The sequence below is a fragment of the Motacilla alba genome, chromosome 9, assembly GCF_015832195.1.
Source record: "Motacilla alba alba isolate MOTALB_02 chromosome 9, Motacilla_alba_V1.0_pri, whole genome shotgun sequence".
NCBI classification, from domain to species: domain Eukaryota; kingdom Metazoa; phylum Chordata; class Aves; order Passeriformes; family Motacillidae; genus Motacilla; species Motacilla alba.
This window is the reverse complement of record NC_052024.1, coordinates 11,519,322-11,536,533: the sequence shown is the minus strand read 5'-3', so window position 1 is coordinate 11,536,533 and position 17,212 is coordinate 11,519,322. Positions and strand designations below refer to the sequence as shown.

The following is a 17,212-nucleotide window of genomic DNA, read 5'->3' as shown; positions in this document are numbered from 1 at the left end:
GTGAGGCCCATTTGAGATCCAAAATGAAATGCTTTCCTTTTTCATTGAGCAAATGCTGTGGCCAGCATGTGACAACATGCACTTTCATAGCCTCCTGCTACTGAACTTTTTCCTTCTATGGAAGGAGGCCCTACAGGTTCTTCACACTTCTTAGACTTAGATTTCCACATTCCAAACTGAACCAGTAAGAGTATGGAAATGGCTCACTCCTAAAGAAACAGCCCCCACAGCCTTTTCTTTTCCCCTGCAAATCAGACACCTCAATGATATATGACTGTGGATATGGCTGAGTGCAATGATTCAGGAGCTACAGAACTAAATAGGAACAGGGATGCTTTCTAGAAGACACAGAAAGAATTAAAAAACAGATATTGGACAGATGGGGTGGGTGGAAATACAATTTTCCACTCAAAAGATTCTAGCCCTTCAGACTTTCAGCAATTTCTAAACTCTGCCCAAAATGAGTGACTGTACATGGAAAGAGCTCTGCAGAAAGACAGATCTCCAATCTTTGCCATTCCCAGGCCCAGAATTCTCATCACTGGTGAATGGGAAGTAAGCCAGCAGAGAACAAGTGCAGCACAGGACACAGATACCATTTCTTTTGTATGTTACATAGGTTTTGGTAGGAACAGGGCATAAATCAAGGCGTAAGAGCTAAACTTTTGAGGAGCTCTTTGCTCGAATATAAAGTAGCAAAGTGTGGAAGCAGAGGCTTTTAAAATAATTTTCATTGAAATACACTGCAACAAGAGAATAGTTCCCATTAAACAGAACAGAAAGGGATATTAGGTGAAGTAATGAATGAGTACCATTGTTGGTTTGCAAGATGGAGATCAAGAGGCTGGAGTCAGGTTTTTTGTCTGCTTGGTACAACAGTTTCTAGCACTGTACAAATGTGAAGGAAGAAGTGCATTTTTTTTTATTCCTTGGATTAGCTTCAGGTTTTCTGTGATGAGAAAAAATTGTTTTCTTAGATGTGCTGCCTGAATTTGCTGGCTTATGCCATATTAAAACTTAGTTTTAAAGTGTGAAAAGTTTTCTGAAAAAAATGCACTTTCTAGGCAGCTTAAAGTAGATCCGTTTCCTCTGCAGCATTTGCAGAATAAACATGAAACTCTTCAAAGTCTCACAGAAAAGTTCTTTGAAATACCTTCCTTTTCAAATATGTTCTTCTTTCTCTCTACTTCTATCTTTTTAAACAAGCACAATTTACTGACAAGCAGGATTCTGTTGTATGCTGAACCTGCTGAACCTGAATTTCACAACTATACATAATTATGATAGGTGAACACATTATGTAAGTAAAGATATTTATTTTGATACAGCCATTTCTCAGCATTCTAATAAAAGAACTTTTGAAGCTGTGAAAAACTGGTGTCTGATGGAATCTCTCCTCAGTAGCAGCAGTGTTTACTTAGGCTTGTTAACACTGTTCATGGTAAACATTTAATTTCCTTTTGGTCTTTAATTTTTGTGTGGTTAGTCAGTGCCCATGAAGGGACTCAGACTGTGAGTTCTGGAAAGATGACTTCCCTCCTTCTGGTAAGTGAAGGGCAGACATTGGCCATGCTGTATATTTTTACTTAACACAGCCCCCAAGGATCCCTGGCATCTGTAAGGCAAGCCAGGCCATACAGACTTCTGAAATTTAACTTCTCCTCTGAGGGAGTCACTGGCAGCAAGAATAAGAAGTTGTGGTCTTTCTCTTCCTTACCACAACTGCTTCTGTACTCAGCAGATGACAAGCACCAAAAAAAACCTAGCTGTGGGATTTCCAAAAGGAGATAAATGCTCTACAAACACATATCCAATGCAATGTGATATCTCTTGGCAGTCTTTGACACTTTGTTTTTGCAATTTCAACACTTTGGCATCTAGTGGTATCACTATAAAACACAAGCAACAAATGGCATAGATGGCACAACACTGTTAAATGCCTATTCTGTCCTTCTCCCAAGAAGAGAACCTACTTTTGTGCCAAAATTGTGAAGCGGTTTAGAAAAAGACAATTGTTCAAACAAAAGAATGCTTTGGGTATTAAGTGGGTCCTTGTGAATTTTAGAGCTAAAATGTATATTTTGTTGTCCTGAGTTACATGAGAGCTCTGTATGGCTGAGAGTTAAAAACTGTGTGAACCAAATTAGTTTTTTTCAATGCAGACCAAGTAATTTATAAGAAGCTGAGACATTCACACTTGCATTGACGTCAGCAGGCCGGGAGTATTCAGCCCTTTAAAAAAATCAGGACACTGCTCTGCTGTCTGCAGAAATGTTTGTCACAACATTTGGGCCCTATTAAACCCACACAGACTACTAGAAGATAAGAGCCTCTGTATCTTATTAAGCAGTCCTTCCAGCCATGCACTTTTACATTACTTTCCTGTGGTCATTTATTCAGGCCCCTGAAACTGAGCTGCACAGCGGCAACCAAAAAATATACAGTAGCCATTACTGGCCAATAGAATACACCAGCCTTTGTTTCCCTGCAAATTGCTTCTAGGGCTGAAGAACTTGTTTCCCTACAGTGCAATTTACCAGTGTAAATCCACACAGGCTGCAATAGAGCGGGGCACTCCTCCAGAGGCACGGCCAGTTATGAAAGCCTTGTTCCACCTTTGTTTATCAGATCTCTATTCATCATCCCTCCAGACACTCCTGCTCTCCCATGTTTTCCCAGGGAGGGGTGGGATGGTTGATGGGTTGTGAGATAGATGATAACACATACCTGATCTGGGAGTTTGAATAGTTTGTTTAAAGAAACTCTGTTCACTTTTGCAGACATCCTGTCATCTGACTGCTGCTGGCACATTGTGTGTGAAACAGCTGGAATTTTCAAAGCTGCTCTTTATCTAAAATAAATACATGAATATGTCCAAAATATATTTCATATGCACCCTGAATATATTTAGATAAAATGCCTTAATCAAAATAATTTTTGGTAGGGAAAAAACAGCTGGCAAGCACTATATTCTTTCTCTTCCTGGCAGTCATGGCTTACTCTACAGCACTAGTAAAACTAAAAGCAAGAGGCAAACAACCCTTTTACACAACTATACATTTTCATTTGGCTTCATATGACACTGAGAAAAGTACTGATATGTTTGCAATCAAGTGCATAACTTTCTAACTCAGACCTAACTATTCAGGTAAAAAAACATAAGAAGAAAAAAAAACCCACAGATTAAAATTACTGGTCAGAAGCAGTGCCATCTATAATGCTGCAGTTTGTATCCATTCACATGGTTTCTGGAAGACATTTTACTTCTTATTAAACCTATGTGAGCCAAGAGCCACAGAAGCATCTGAAATTCAAATCCTATAGGAAAGGCATTATTTACCTGTCAGATAAACTGCTGCTTAGCTTTGTCTTTCCTAAAATTTGCCAAGTCAAAGACTTACAGAAGGTAAACTTCTATTTACTTTTTTTTTAAAAGCAACTGATGCTAGGAACTTGAAGTTACTTCAGCAGGTGTTAACCATAAAACCAAGCAGCAGTGCTTAAATACCTTCACTTTAACTGTTTGACTATTAATCATTTTGGCAGCCACACCAAACCTGTGATTATCAAAAGCACACGCTGTTATTTTAGGCAAGCAGAGATGCAGAGATAAGAGCTAATTCTGCTCTGCTTTTACAGCACCAAGATATGATCAGGCGCAGACTTTTTAACGAACGTGCCATCGGTATTTCCCCAACGGAGGAGAGAGGGAATTATATCTTTTCCCAGGTACAAGATTTGCCTTTGCCACTTGCATGGCCAACCTGGAAACAGACCACTCCAATCTGTTCACACCAGAAGACTCCTTGAATGAGCTCTCAAAGCCTGCAGCTTCTCTCCCTTCTTCTGCCACGACCGTTTGCCTTTTATATTTTCTATCTAAAAATCTGCAGGACCCAAACAGTCTGTGCATTTCCTCAATTACACAAGTAAACACACCAGATATCCAACTTGAGAAATAGGAAACAGAGCCATGTGAACTACAATAGGCACTGATAGTCTTGGGAAGGCAATTTAAGGGAGCAGCACAACACAATCCTGAGACTTGCACAGAATCCAGCTGTTATACAACATATGAATCCTGTCGTTATTTCCTAAGATATTTGAGAAAGGTATTGTCCTTCCTCCTTTGACACCACAGCCATGCAATTCTCTGTGTTCACAGAGCAAAAACACTGCCCTATCTTATGCAAGAGTGGAGAAGGACACCTTGATTTTAAACATGTAGGAAAAGGAACAACTGTTAAATGAAACAGCCTGCAGTGACCTAATTCAAGAAAGCTTTGTCAGGTGATAATCTTTCTCACCCTTTCTGTGTCATTCCCTGAAGTACATAAGTGTTCAAAACAGTTATAAAACATTCAGAAATGTGAGAGCAGTAGCTGTTCTCCTGGGCAGCTCTGACAAAGATTAGAATTCCCAATATAGTTGCTGGTTGCAAAAGTGCTCTTAAGCTGCTGTTTCACTGGGTTCATGTCTGAGTGCCACTAATCAAATTAACTGTGATGGCTGCAGTAAGCTGTTTATAGAGATGAAAGACCTACCAAAAGAAGTTTCTGTTACAGCTTATGAAGCTGAATACTGTTAAGCACATAAACACCCACTGCACAGAAAATCTTGACTTTTTTCTTTCTGCAGTTCCTCACTAGAGGGTCAAGAATACATAACTGTTCTTGTTAAGCCTTCCTCAGGCCCAAAAATCCCTCTTCCCATCAAGTACATTTTTTATCTTTCCCTGGGGAAAAAAAATAAAAAAGCATTTATTTTTGTTGCCTCTCTTAGAAAAAATAAAAGGAAAGGTAATAGAAGCAGTAAACAATGATTTAATAGAATAGATTATTACAGTATGATGGTTGTGTCAAGCTGCAAGCTCTTCCCCCTGGTGCAGGTAAAAAAATCAAGAAGCAGTCAGGAGTCTGTTCCAAACCAGGGAACTGCCAACCAGGCACTTTTAGCCTGTCAGACTGTTGTGACTTTGAAAAGGAATATCAGGCTGTTGATACTTGTGGAAAGCATCCGAGAAAAAAAAAAAAAAAAAAAAAGAAGAAAGATAAGAGAGCAGCTCCTGAGATGACACAGGAGGCCCCTCAGACACAAGCAATTACCTGTAACTACAGCAACAACCCAGGAAGACAAAGGGAGGCAGCAGACACTCTGTGCACAGAGCAGGATGGTGGCCCCAGCTCTTTACCAGGATCTGGAGCAGGTGCCTGAGGAATCAAGGTCTGGGAGCTCTCTGCAACACTACAGATCTTCTAAGGGTACTCACACAGGATCTGTAAGAGGCTTTCTCTCAGCTCACATCAGCCCATTTATTTTACTTCATCATCAGAATACCCACCTTCAGTGCTGGCCGAGGACAGCAATGCAAACAAAAAGTGCTGAAAAGATGACTACTTTATGGAGCATACAGATGTTTTCTAGAAGTCTTATTAAAAGGTACAAAATTTGTTTTCCTCCATTTTTTCATTAAAATATAGGAAAGTCATAAAAACCCATACTTTTAAAATATTTGATACCAAAATATCTGTCCTTAATTTGCACAGGTTAAGTGGGAAGAAGGAAAATGAAGCCTCAGACTGCTTTACACCTGCAGCCCTTGCTAAAGGAGTACAAGGTAAGTGTGCCACTAATGAGTGCCCACTCTGGAACAGCTACACAGCAAGCACAGGGCTGGCAAATCACAGAGGTCCTTCTAAATTAGGTCTGAGAACCCTCCTGACAGAAAGAATTAATTAGTGGCATTAATAATGTCAGAGGTCTTTTTCTATGATAGTATTACAATTCTCCTAAATAAATATGTAGCATAAGGTTCCTCTGGATTTCAAAGCAGAGAAAAAACCATGTTTTCATGTCTTCTTGGCATTAGTAACCATTTATGTATCCACTGAATGTACAATCATTATATCTAATGAAAATATCATCCATTCAGTCAAATGACTGCCAAGTTTCTCTATTGTAATCCAACAGTGAAGAAAACACTTCATCTTCTCACCACATTTTCCACCACTCTGACATCCTGATATCTTCAATTTTTTTCCCTCCAGTTTTAGCTTTTAAGACAGGCAGTGCTAGATTAATTCATGTTTAAAAGTGGCTCTCTGTAGACTTCACAAAAGGGGAGAATTTTTTTTAGCTCAGCACAAATTTGTAGGAACTGATCCTTTACCAGAAACTACTTTTTGAATATTTTGCTCCACAAAATAAATCTGTTCATATCATTTATCTCAGAACCATACAGTTTCTGTACTTGAAGAGAGTTTCTTTGTGATTCCTGGGTGAATTTAACTATTATTAGAAATATTACAATCAGTTACATTAAGAAATTAGGGTAACTTCTAAATAGAGAGACCAAATTTGGGCTTAGAAAATACAGAAATACTAACAAGCCATCACTTAATCAGTTCAACAGCTATTTTTGAACTCAAATTAGGATAAAAATGTATAACAAGAAAATATTTTCATTTTATACATGATGAACAAGATTAGCCCTCAGTGGTCAAGTATTAAACACTGCAAAGGCATAAATACATAAAATGGGACAAAAGGCTGTTAAAGCTTAGCATGGAGAAACATGAAATAACCCAACACTTCCTGATACAGCTTCCTAGAAACTGCCAGTTTTAATTTGACCAGATAACTTTCAGAGGCAGAAGTATTTTTCTGCAATGTAAATAGTCTCTGATGTTAGAGAGAAAACCTCTTCTGTCAGATAAAAGCTGGCTTTTAACAAAGCACATCTTAAGCTTCAGACTAGCGACACATTACAGTTTGCTTTGAAGCATGGAGTGCTGCTGGCATTGGATGTATCACCCTCATGATACATCAGGCCAGGGAATTCTGCAATGGGGAGCACATTAGTAAAAATTACCTTTAAAGACCAGTGTTTGCATTCATATGCACAGCTGATGTAAAACAGATGTCTTTGTGCTTGAGCTCCTGTTTTAAGCCCAGTCACAAAGCATTTTGTGCCTGTACAACGAGATGTGCTGCACCACCAGTCCTGTGTGTGCAGACCTGGCTGCTGGGACGTTCTGCTGCTCTGCCACGGGGTGTCTGTGCTGCCTGCCCAAGAGCTGGGGTGCGGGGGGCTGTGCACAGGCCCCAGGGACAGCAGGGGTGGGAGCAGAGTGTACAGGGCTCCCCCAGGCTGCAGCATCCCCAGGCTCTCTGCCCAGACCTGATAAGCACAGAAACACGACAGCTGGTGGTGATTCCATCTGTCTTGTGGTGGGGAATGACATGACCTATCATGGGAAAACACTTTCTTATCTTTACCAACAGATAATGAAGTCTTAGTGGTATTTTTAGGAAGACAGTAGCTAGACCACCAATGACGTTATTAATACTTGATTTCTTGCCAAGGAGACATGCAAAGCCCTACCAGGCAAGCCTGCAGCAACAGCTGCAACAGGAACACCTTGGAGAGGACTTTGCTCTCACACATCTTCTAAGGCCTGTGAAAGGCCCAGAGAGACCTCTGAAGCTCAGGTACTACCCTTGCCCTTCCCCCAGCAGGAGGAAGGCAGGAGGAGACAGCTACACTGCTCTCAGTGCTGGCACTGCTGCTGAGCAGGGCAAGCCAAACCCACCAGTGCCTGGCAGCCTGACCACGCTGCCAAGGCAAGAAAGGGGGATGCTCACAGCACAGCAAGGAGGTGCCCCCTTCTTCTTGATCTCCTCACTTTCCTGCAGCAACAGACCACATGGCTGCAGGATTCACCCACCACAGCCCAGATTTTTCCCCCATCATGACTCAATATTGTGCATGGTGGCCCCTTTACTAGGGCTCCGTAGAGTAGGCTCTCCTCTGAGAGCCTACCTTAAAGATAACAGCATCAACCAAGGCCCCACTGAAGTCAGGCAGACTCTTCCCCTTTCCGTGAAGCTTTGGGTCTGCTCCTTAATGTACTGCTGAGACAGTGTATTAAAATCTACACACTCTGCTTTCTCCAGCTAATTCAGTATAAATGATGCTGCTTCTTATCTGCAAGTATAAATTTTTTTGTTGTTTATGTGTTTTTGTAAAGTGAGTCCTTGCTGCTCTCTCTATCAAAAGGCATGAGTATGTGTCTTGCTAGAAGCAGCATTATCTATCGCCAGAGACACCAGTTTCATTTTTTGATTAGGGAGGGAAACATGCACCAAAGCTGTTCTAGTTAATACAGCAGCTTTACTACACAGGTCACACGGGAGGCAATATATTAACTGTCCTACTGAGGAATGCGAACAGCACAGAGTGTCTGGATTTCCAGCATCCTTGAAAAGTGACTTTGCTATTATACTAACAATGCCCCAGTGAGTAATCATTTTCAGGTACTAACAACTCTTGAAAATAACTCTTTCAGTCTAATTGCACTGCTGGATTAGAGAAAGCTATTCAGTGAAGTTTATGGGCCAGATTCTTGGTCACTGTAAACAGCCATAACTCCACAGGTCCCAGAAAGAGTAATCCAATTTATACATTGGACCTACCTCTCTCTTCTGTAAACCCTGTATTAAAGGTTATGTAATAATTAAGGATGAAGGAATAAAAAAGCCAAACTCCCTGACTTGACTCAATGACTTTGCAAATACTGAAATGAGGATGAAGAGGACAAGGCTTCAAGAGATTAGTTATAACTAGGAGATTAGTTCAGTGCAATAAAGCCCACTTAGCATAACACAGAGAACTCTGCTGCTTTTTGGAAGAATGCATTTTAAATCTGCTGCCTCTGAAGGTCCCAATCCTGCAAAGCTCACTCATGATTTAACTTTATGTGGTATACATTATCCCACTGAAATCAGACTATTCACAGTGCAGACAGACAGACAGAGTTAAATTACTGGATAAATTATGAGTTAGGCCAGGGGAAAGTTTCCTGGATTCTGTGTCTCCTTGAGACTTGACCTATAAACACACAGGGAAAATTCTGGCATTTTGCTTAGAAGACACAGCCCTCATTTGCAGTGGTTTTGGTTCTACTTCAAAGAAAATAATCTATTATTTCTCAAACAAAAGGTCTAATTCTCTATAGACATGTTTTTAATGCTTCTCCAATATGGAAAAAAAATCAATCAAAATTGCCAAAAGAAGGAAGCATACATAATTCATTTTCATTAATCCTGCTACAGTTCCTGCATTCTAAACTCATTTGAAGCCTGAGTTCTAGATCAGCGGCACAATGTTAAAGCTGGTTTGAGGCACAGAGCTCTTAGGCATCATATACCAAATGACAAAATATTCAATAAAGTGCCTTGGTCCAGCAAGAAAAATATTTTTCTCAACATGAATATGGAGGGCTAAGAAAGATGGGTGCTTTCAGCTCAAGTGTGTTTCAGAAGAAATACACTAACCAGAGCCAAGGCAGAAAGCCAACAACTACTAGATCAAGAACCTGAAATTTGCATTTAATCAACCTCAATTGAGGACCAGAAATCAATTTAACACACTGTTTGCAGAACATTTACTCTGGAAGCATCTTGTACGATGCAGCACTGCTAAAATTACCCCCACAGAAATCAGATGTTATTAAGGAAAGTACAATGGCCAAAGAAAATACGCCACAGAAGTCACTGAAATAGAACAAGGAATTTCTTTATTTGGTTTCCCAAAACTTCAAACGTAACCTTTGATAAGTTGAATGTTTGATCTTTTAGCTACCAGCACAATTTCCTAGTTACTTTTATAAACTGGAGCTTTCAAACTCCTACCTACACCCAGTGATCTCTGCATACTGGCTTATTTAATATTCCCTCAGCTTATCTCAAGTCTCAGTGCAGCAAGGCTTTTTAGTTGCTATGGCCCTAAGCATGGAACATGAAAGAAAAGGATATCTGGGAGCCTCTTTCTATACTTTTCATTTAAAAACAAGGCCTGGGAGCCTGAGGCTTGTCCCCAGTCATCTTCATTTGTTTGGGCGCTCCCACTTACACTGGGGCACTCCATCTTCACAGGGTCCTTATTCAGATATTCACTGAGACACAAAGAAATACCAAAGCTGTACCAGATCTGTAACTCTGTTTCAGTATGAAATGCGATGCCTGCTTGCTCAATTAGCAAAAGGGACTAAACTGTTAAACTGGTCAAAGGGGTCTTGCCCAAAATCCCATGGCCCCGTTTCCTATTGGTCATTGTGGTACAGTCTTCCTAATCCCAGTGCTCACACAAGAAGCATTTTCTTTGCACAGCCCAAATAACTCACAGCTCCTTCAATGCAGCACCACTGCACTAATCTGGTTGTTGTCACAAGCCCAATGAGAGCTGATAAGCACAATATGTTACATAAAGTATGAACAGACAGCAAGAGAGCACTACATTCACACTGTCTGCTTTTGTTACTCCCAGTAAAAAAGGCACAATATCTTTGTGAGCACCTTTGAATTAATGTGCTTGTATCATCTTCGGCTTGCAGAAAAGGTAAAGCACGTGTAGGAGGGAAGGAATTTGGAATATCTGAGCACAGCTTTTCCTGTCCAGTTGTACCACTGACAGAGAAGCACTCTTAGCTTGGGAGCTGCACTGACACCAGCTCTGAAACCTTCTTAAATTGGAGACCGAGGTATTGCACAAATGCAATGACTCTCAGGCTGTAAAGACACCACCAGGTGGATCAGCAATGCAGGGTGACAAAACACACAGACTACACTAGATCGAGGTGCTGACAGCTCTTCTGGGAGAGGGAAGCTCCTGCGGCAGAGAGACAGCAGAAACAAATGAAGCCCTTTGATCCTATATTCCTTCTCCAGGTAGAGGGGTGTGTGACCACAGTGCACTCAATTCTGCCAGCTCAAACGCCTCATCACAGCTGCCTGGAGCTGGGGCTGGACTCATTGAGGTTCAGGCCTGAAGAACATAGCAGTGATAGGAAATTACCTTTCCATTTCTGCCTGTGCTCATATTCTAAAACTATACTGTGCTTGGTCCCTTGGACTTCTTGTTTGAAGCACCAGGAATACTTCATTAGCTCAGCCAGAGCAATCAAGGCATACCAAGCACTGCTAGTGAGAGAACAGCTCCACTGACTTTGGAGACCCCATGGAACTTCAGGATCTAATGCAGCCTACACCTCAAACTTGATGCTGCTGTACCTAAACTCTCCCGGCTATTTTAAAATCTGGCTCAGCCCTATGTTGCACTGCAATGTGAAATGTACTTGAGCTCAGTTTGCCCTGGCAGTATGGCACAACCCAGTAAATTCACTGCCAAGGTAAAAGTGCTATTGTCCAGAAACACGAGGATTTGCTGTTCCCTTCAGAGGTGCTCTGACAACAGCAAGAATCAGACCCCATGTATTGCTCTAAATCTCCCTCCTTCAGCAAAGAATGTTGTATACATTAAGTAATCCAAACACTTAAGACAGTGTTTTATATCTAGCTTCTGGAATATTTCAGCTTTTCCTGGGGACTTTAAAAGAGCACTAGCTATACAGATGTAAATATGGCTCCAAAGAAATCTACCAGCTAATATACATATGATGAAGCAAAATGATCTCTACTGAATTTCAAATATGCTGTAGACTCTTATTTCCATTTTGTCCTTTGCTGTAAAAACTGGCAGGCATGTGTGTATATATATACATATACATATATATATAGAGAGAGAGAGAGAGAGAGAGTGATATAGTAGAGAAATTGGGAGCATTTACTACCGCAGAGAATGCAGAGGTAGTGGATAAGGGTGAAAGCTGAATATTCTCTGTTTTCCTCCTCCCAGACAAAAAATGCTGTTACTTCAAAAACATAGGAAGGCTGGCAACACAATGGTAAAGATAAAGGCTGCCTAAGATAAAAATGTCCCAAGTAACAGAAATTTCCAGCTAATAAAGATACAAAAGGTGAAGAACTTCTGTACAGAAAGGCTTAAATACGTTTTTCAACTTCCAATTTCTGATTATCTGAAAATATTTGATTTCAGCTTTTTGAAACTAACTGAATACTATGCATGATATCTGTAATTTAAAGCTTGCTGGTTTTAAATCATTGTGTTCACAAGCAGTTTTATTGACATTAACACACAGTTATAGTTATTGCTCAATAAATAAAGAAAAATCCTGTCCTTGGAAGTCAGCAACATTTTAGATGAGCCCAGAAGAAGACATTACAAAACTACCTTTCTTTGTGAACTCACTGATGATTTATACGTGCTTGCTGTTGTTCATTAAAGTTTCATAAAAAATAATGACTCATCAGAAAATGAAACTTTGCTACAGTGCAAATCTTTTGGAGATTTTAACCTGAATTTCTCAAAGAAACCTGAGTATTACTCATTTGAACTCAGCAATAACTGTGACATAGATACAAAGCATATGACAGATATTGCTGAGTGCTGTGGAACACGATTCAAAAATTATATAGACCATAAGTCAGCAGATATTACTACTATATCAAGTATACTGCAGCACTCAGGGAACTTGAGCTTCTTCTCCACTGAGAGTTCCTAGTAGTCACGTGCCTGAGCAGTTTAATAAAACAGGTATATTATAATGCTGCCAGAAAAAGGAAGATTTCTGTGAAAAGGAAAATATATTCTTGGAGCGTTATATGCAATTTAAAATCATAATAAAAGCCAGATGTTGTAAACTGTGCTCTTATTTAGGGGAGTGCTATTCCCAAGCTTGGAATTCCTTAGGGGTGTTTAGAGATATTTTAGGGGCTCACTTTCTTATGCCAGTTTCTGCTCCTCAAATACACATAGCTGGTTTTGTCCATCAAACCTGTGTTTCTGAGAAATGGATAACAGATTTGTTTACCAAAAAATACTTGTCCTGAAGCCATGTTAATTGACATCTCCCATTTTTATTCTTAAACTGTGTGTTTACAGTCTCTATTTAACTATAGTATTTATTATGCCTCTGCATGACCTGTAGCTAACCAGCTTAGAGTTTCCTCTTCTTCAGAAAAACAAACTTTACAATTTTATTATTTTATTGACATCAGTGAAAAAAACCACTGCTGATCATGGCTTTTAGGTCTCTGACAAATTTTCTGAATGTGTGGTTTAAAAAAACCTTTAGATTCAGTAAATGCTACTTTCTTATCTCTTTTTGTTTTGTTTTGTTTTGGTTTTGTCCTAACTGGTGAATGTTCAATTCTCTCAAAATCTGCCTCTTGCATGCATGTTCTTGCTTCATTCCAAATACAGGACACAAACTGTTGTTGACATTTCTTGCCTCTTTTGCTTCACTAGTCAAGATTTCACTGTCTTTATCAAGAAAAGAATCGAATAAAGGTTTCTTTTGATCCCAATTATATTCTAAAATGCTTTTAAAAATTGTTTTAGCCCTCTAGCTATTGACATATTTTCATTAGTGTCCTTTATCAGATGAAGTTCCCTTCCAATACTGTGTTTTTTAACAAGGATGGCTTTTGACCACTGTAATGTATTATTTAGGCAAGACTGCTTTATCTGACTGTAGTTTTGGTTAATACTTTTCACTTTAAATGCATGATCTAGGCAGAAAGTTTCAGTGGTTTTGGGTGAGAGAGTTGTCACACTCAAACTATATGGAGTATGTGACTTACTCCACAGTGGGCTCAAAACAAAGCTTTGCTAAGAAGTTACATTTCAATGAAACATCTGGTGAAATTGTGTAGTACCTCTGCCAGAATTCACCAGTCACATATAGTTATAACTATCATAAGAAAGGTTTTTCTTCATGCATGCCATAGGCTGGTGCTTACAGCCCAGGCTGGTCCCAGTGAGGTTTGCTTGGGCAAATATAACTTAGCAAGGCAGACTCAGAACATTTGCCTGTGTGTGAGTCTTACACACCAAGAGCAGTGTTGGCAGGAACACTCTTTCTAAACCAGGCTAAAGGTGTCAGCCAGCAGGTGATCTCACTTTAGGTCACAGTGTGCATGGGCACAAAAATAAAATGGAATTAGATGTCAGCGAATAACCAAGGCAACTCTGAAGAATGAGAATTGAGGCTTATGAAAAGCACAAATCTTGATATTTGTAATTACATAATAAAAGCAGTGGAAATACCAAAAATTCTCTTTATTCCCATGAAATGAAACCAAGCCCATAACATTATCTCTTCCTTCCTTTTTTTTTTCCCCAGTAAGTCAAATGGAGAGACAAGAAGCAAAAAAAAAAAAAAAAAAAAAAGAATTTTACAATGGAACGCTTAAACTATAAATGCCAGGCATTTTGAAGGCTAAAAAAAAATTACAGTTGTAGTGATGCATATCCAACAATTGTCATATTCCTCTTCCTATATTCTTATTATGGAGAATTTAGCACTTAGCTGATCCAATAGCCCTACACATGAGAAAGTTGTAGAATTTAGAAATCCATTGATGGCTTTTCATCTGTAAAACTATTTGATTGTATGTTACACTTTAAAAGGATAATCTTATCTTTATACAAAGAGAAACCATCCCACCTGAATCAGCCAATACATAACATTCACTGACAAAAAAAAAGAAAAAGCAAATGAAGAAGAAAATAGCTCATGTTCACTATGCATTGTATGCAAAACTCCATTTGCTTTATGAGGAATTTTTGGAAGGTTTAAAGCTGGAGTGATAGGTTAGTTTTGTATGCCAAATTAACCTAAAATTTGCAATAGGCAAATGGAGCATGTAGTGAGATGTAATACTTTAGTACTAGTTAAGGAGCAAATGTAGCTTATCTATGGAGAGCATTTCCACTAAAAACTCAGTGGAAAGGCATAAATCACTGCTTGCTTTCTACGTTTAGTTTGATCTAATGTGTTCATGAAAGAAATATGCTGGGAGCTTGGAGAAAATAATAAGTGTTACAGAAAAGGAGACGTTTACTTAAAGAGTTTCTTTTGAAGTCTTGTGTAAGAATTGCCTGAGCAATGTGGATGGGACAGTACCAAAAGCTGCACATACCATTGTTCCTAGTAGTTATTATTCTGCATTCATTTAGATTCTTACAATCTCATTTGTCATCAGCATATGAGAACTTTCTCCCGAAATTCAACCGAACTTCCTAAGACAAAGTCTGTTTGCAAACCTACTCATAATTGGCCATTTTTCTGAGCATTCTCAGAGCTGGAATTTCTAACACACTAAGAAATTTTTTCTCTCATGGTGACTGGAAAAAAATGGAGAGAACCATGCAGAGTTTCTTTTAAGAGAGATCACAATTTCATTTTGCTAATAAAATAGACTTTCATGCAAAAACTTCAAATGAACTTGCCCCAGGACCAGCTTGAACTTTTGGCACCCGCAGTGTTCCTTGTCAAGGAGATCACAGGCCTGCTACCCCTTAATCCTGCTCATCTTGTTTGTTGTGATCCCCACCCATCCTGGCTTCATCCAATGCCCTCCAGTTACTCTTGCTGGAACACACAGCAGCAGCCAGTCCCCCTGCACGCTTTGCATGCTGCTAATGGTTTTATAGACTGCAATCATGAGGCTGTTTGCTGAGTTGAGAGAGCCTGGCCTCTCCACTCACACACCAAAGCTAAGCATGTTAACTTTGCTGCTTTAACTATACCTCGCCTCACCTCTGTTTTTAATCATCGTGTGTGGCAAATTTTAAAAAAAGGGAAAAACCCAACTTTCCCACAAGCAGTATTTGCCTCTTACAAAAATTCTGAAGTGTCTAGTAAGCAAAAAGTATCAAGAAAAAAGAGGAAAGGGAATGTTTTTCTAATGCATAGGGGCTGTAAACTGCGAACAGCCACTCTACTTTCTTGATGTAACTTCCATAGGACTTTCAATAGTTTCAGCCATCACTTGTACCATAATGCAGCAAAACCATTAGAGAGAGGGCTACTTCTAGAATTGATATTCTGTTTTTCCTTCCTTCCTTTCTGGAGTATCCTGTGCTTTTCTTTATCCTTTCTCTCCTTCCCAGTTGTTTCATGTTCTCTGAAGACGATAAAAGATCTTTCACTTAGGCAGATGATTAAAATAACTCATTTTCACGAGTAGAAGGGATGTGGTTTTTTTTCAAAAAGATGAACACTGATATGATAGACCTGGCATTACATGGAAGAAAAGCTCTTAAAAGGTAGAGGTCACAGGCAGCAAATTTGCTTATTGGACTGCCCTTATGCTTTCAGTCATAAACCAGCTTTCCATTTCTAAATGATCTTTAGGTGCTTATCCAAGCTGACAGCCAAAGGAGAAACACCATCCCAAGAGCAAGCTAATTATCACCAAAGGTTTTAAAACTTGAAAGGAAAACTGACGGAAAAAAATCAGAAAAATGAGAGACTGTTCATCAGTTCTATTCTTAGTGTATATTTGATAAGATGGTTTCAACACTTGGAAATGAAAGGATCTTGATCACCACAACGGCTGATGCAGTTAAACTGTTTATGAGGGAGGGAGACATCACAGACAACTCCTATTCACAAGACTGAAATCAAACCTTCTAAAAAAATTATTCCTTTTATCCTTATGAACATACCAATTGCTGACTCTCAGGTAATTGATAAAATGGTTTACAACATTTCTGTAACAAAGGCCATGATTCTATAGTGAAAGATGTAGTCAGAGAGTGACTTTAAAAAACCCTGTACTTGCTATCCACAGAAAAAGGGAAAAAAATAAATGTTTCTGCTAAAGGTCTGGAAAAGTCTAAGTTAATAATGTGAATTCCCTTGAGTAATTTCTAATTTGACTATAAGCATAACTCAAATATAAGATTTGCATGATGCCCTCAAGTGTCATTATTGCTGCTTGATTGCATTAATTATTACATTGCCAGCATCAGCTCGATAATCACTGGTTCCTGCTTTGTGGATGAGTCCTTAAATTGTAAGTCAGTGCAGGATTTTGTGAAAACAAGTTATTGTCATGTTTACTCCAGTAAGCTTATAGATCATTGCAATTATATAGCAATATAAAATTTTATATGCAAAAAAAGGTTGACATTTCTAATGACTTGGGGTTTTCCCCTTCAGAATTTCTGCTGCTACATTTTCAACTGTCATAATCAGTCAGAGAGGCTTCTCTCAAGGATAACAAGGCAGGATGGAAAATTCAAACCAACCTCCATAGACAGCAAGATGTCTTTCATTAGATTTGGTAGCATACAGCTGCACTTTGTTCTTTCAACCACACAGATAAATACTTTCATTATGTATGTTAATCAGACTGGGAAAAGATACAGAAAATGGAAGAGCCAGATTTAAACTACATTTCTGAATAATGACATCAAGATCTGCCACTTACTGAGGATTTCTTTTTTCTTAAGTGAAAAACATTAAAGAAAATATACAGTAATTATTTTTCTTGGAGGATG

At 39.2% G+C, this 17,212-nt stretch overlaps 1 long non-coding RNA gene across 1 annotated transcript in view; it reads right to left on the bottom strand.

Annotated features, from left to right (window-relative positions):
* The window catches only part of LOC119704511, a 147,957-nt gene that overhangs the window by 118,164 nt on the left and 12,581 nt on the right, over positions 1 to 17,212 (bottom strand). The gene's annotated exons all lie outside the window — the stretch shown is intronic.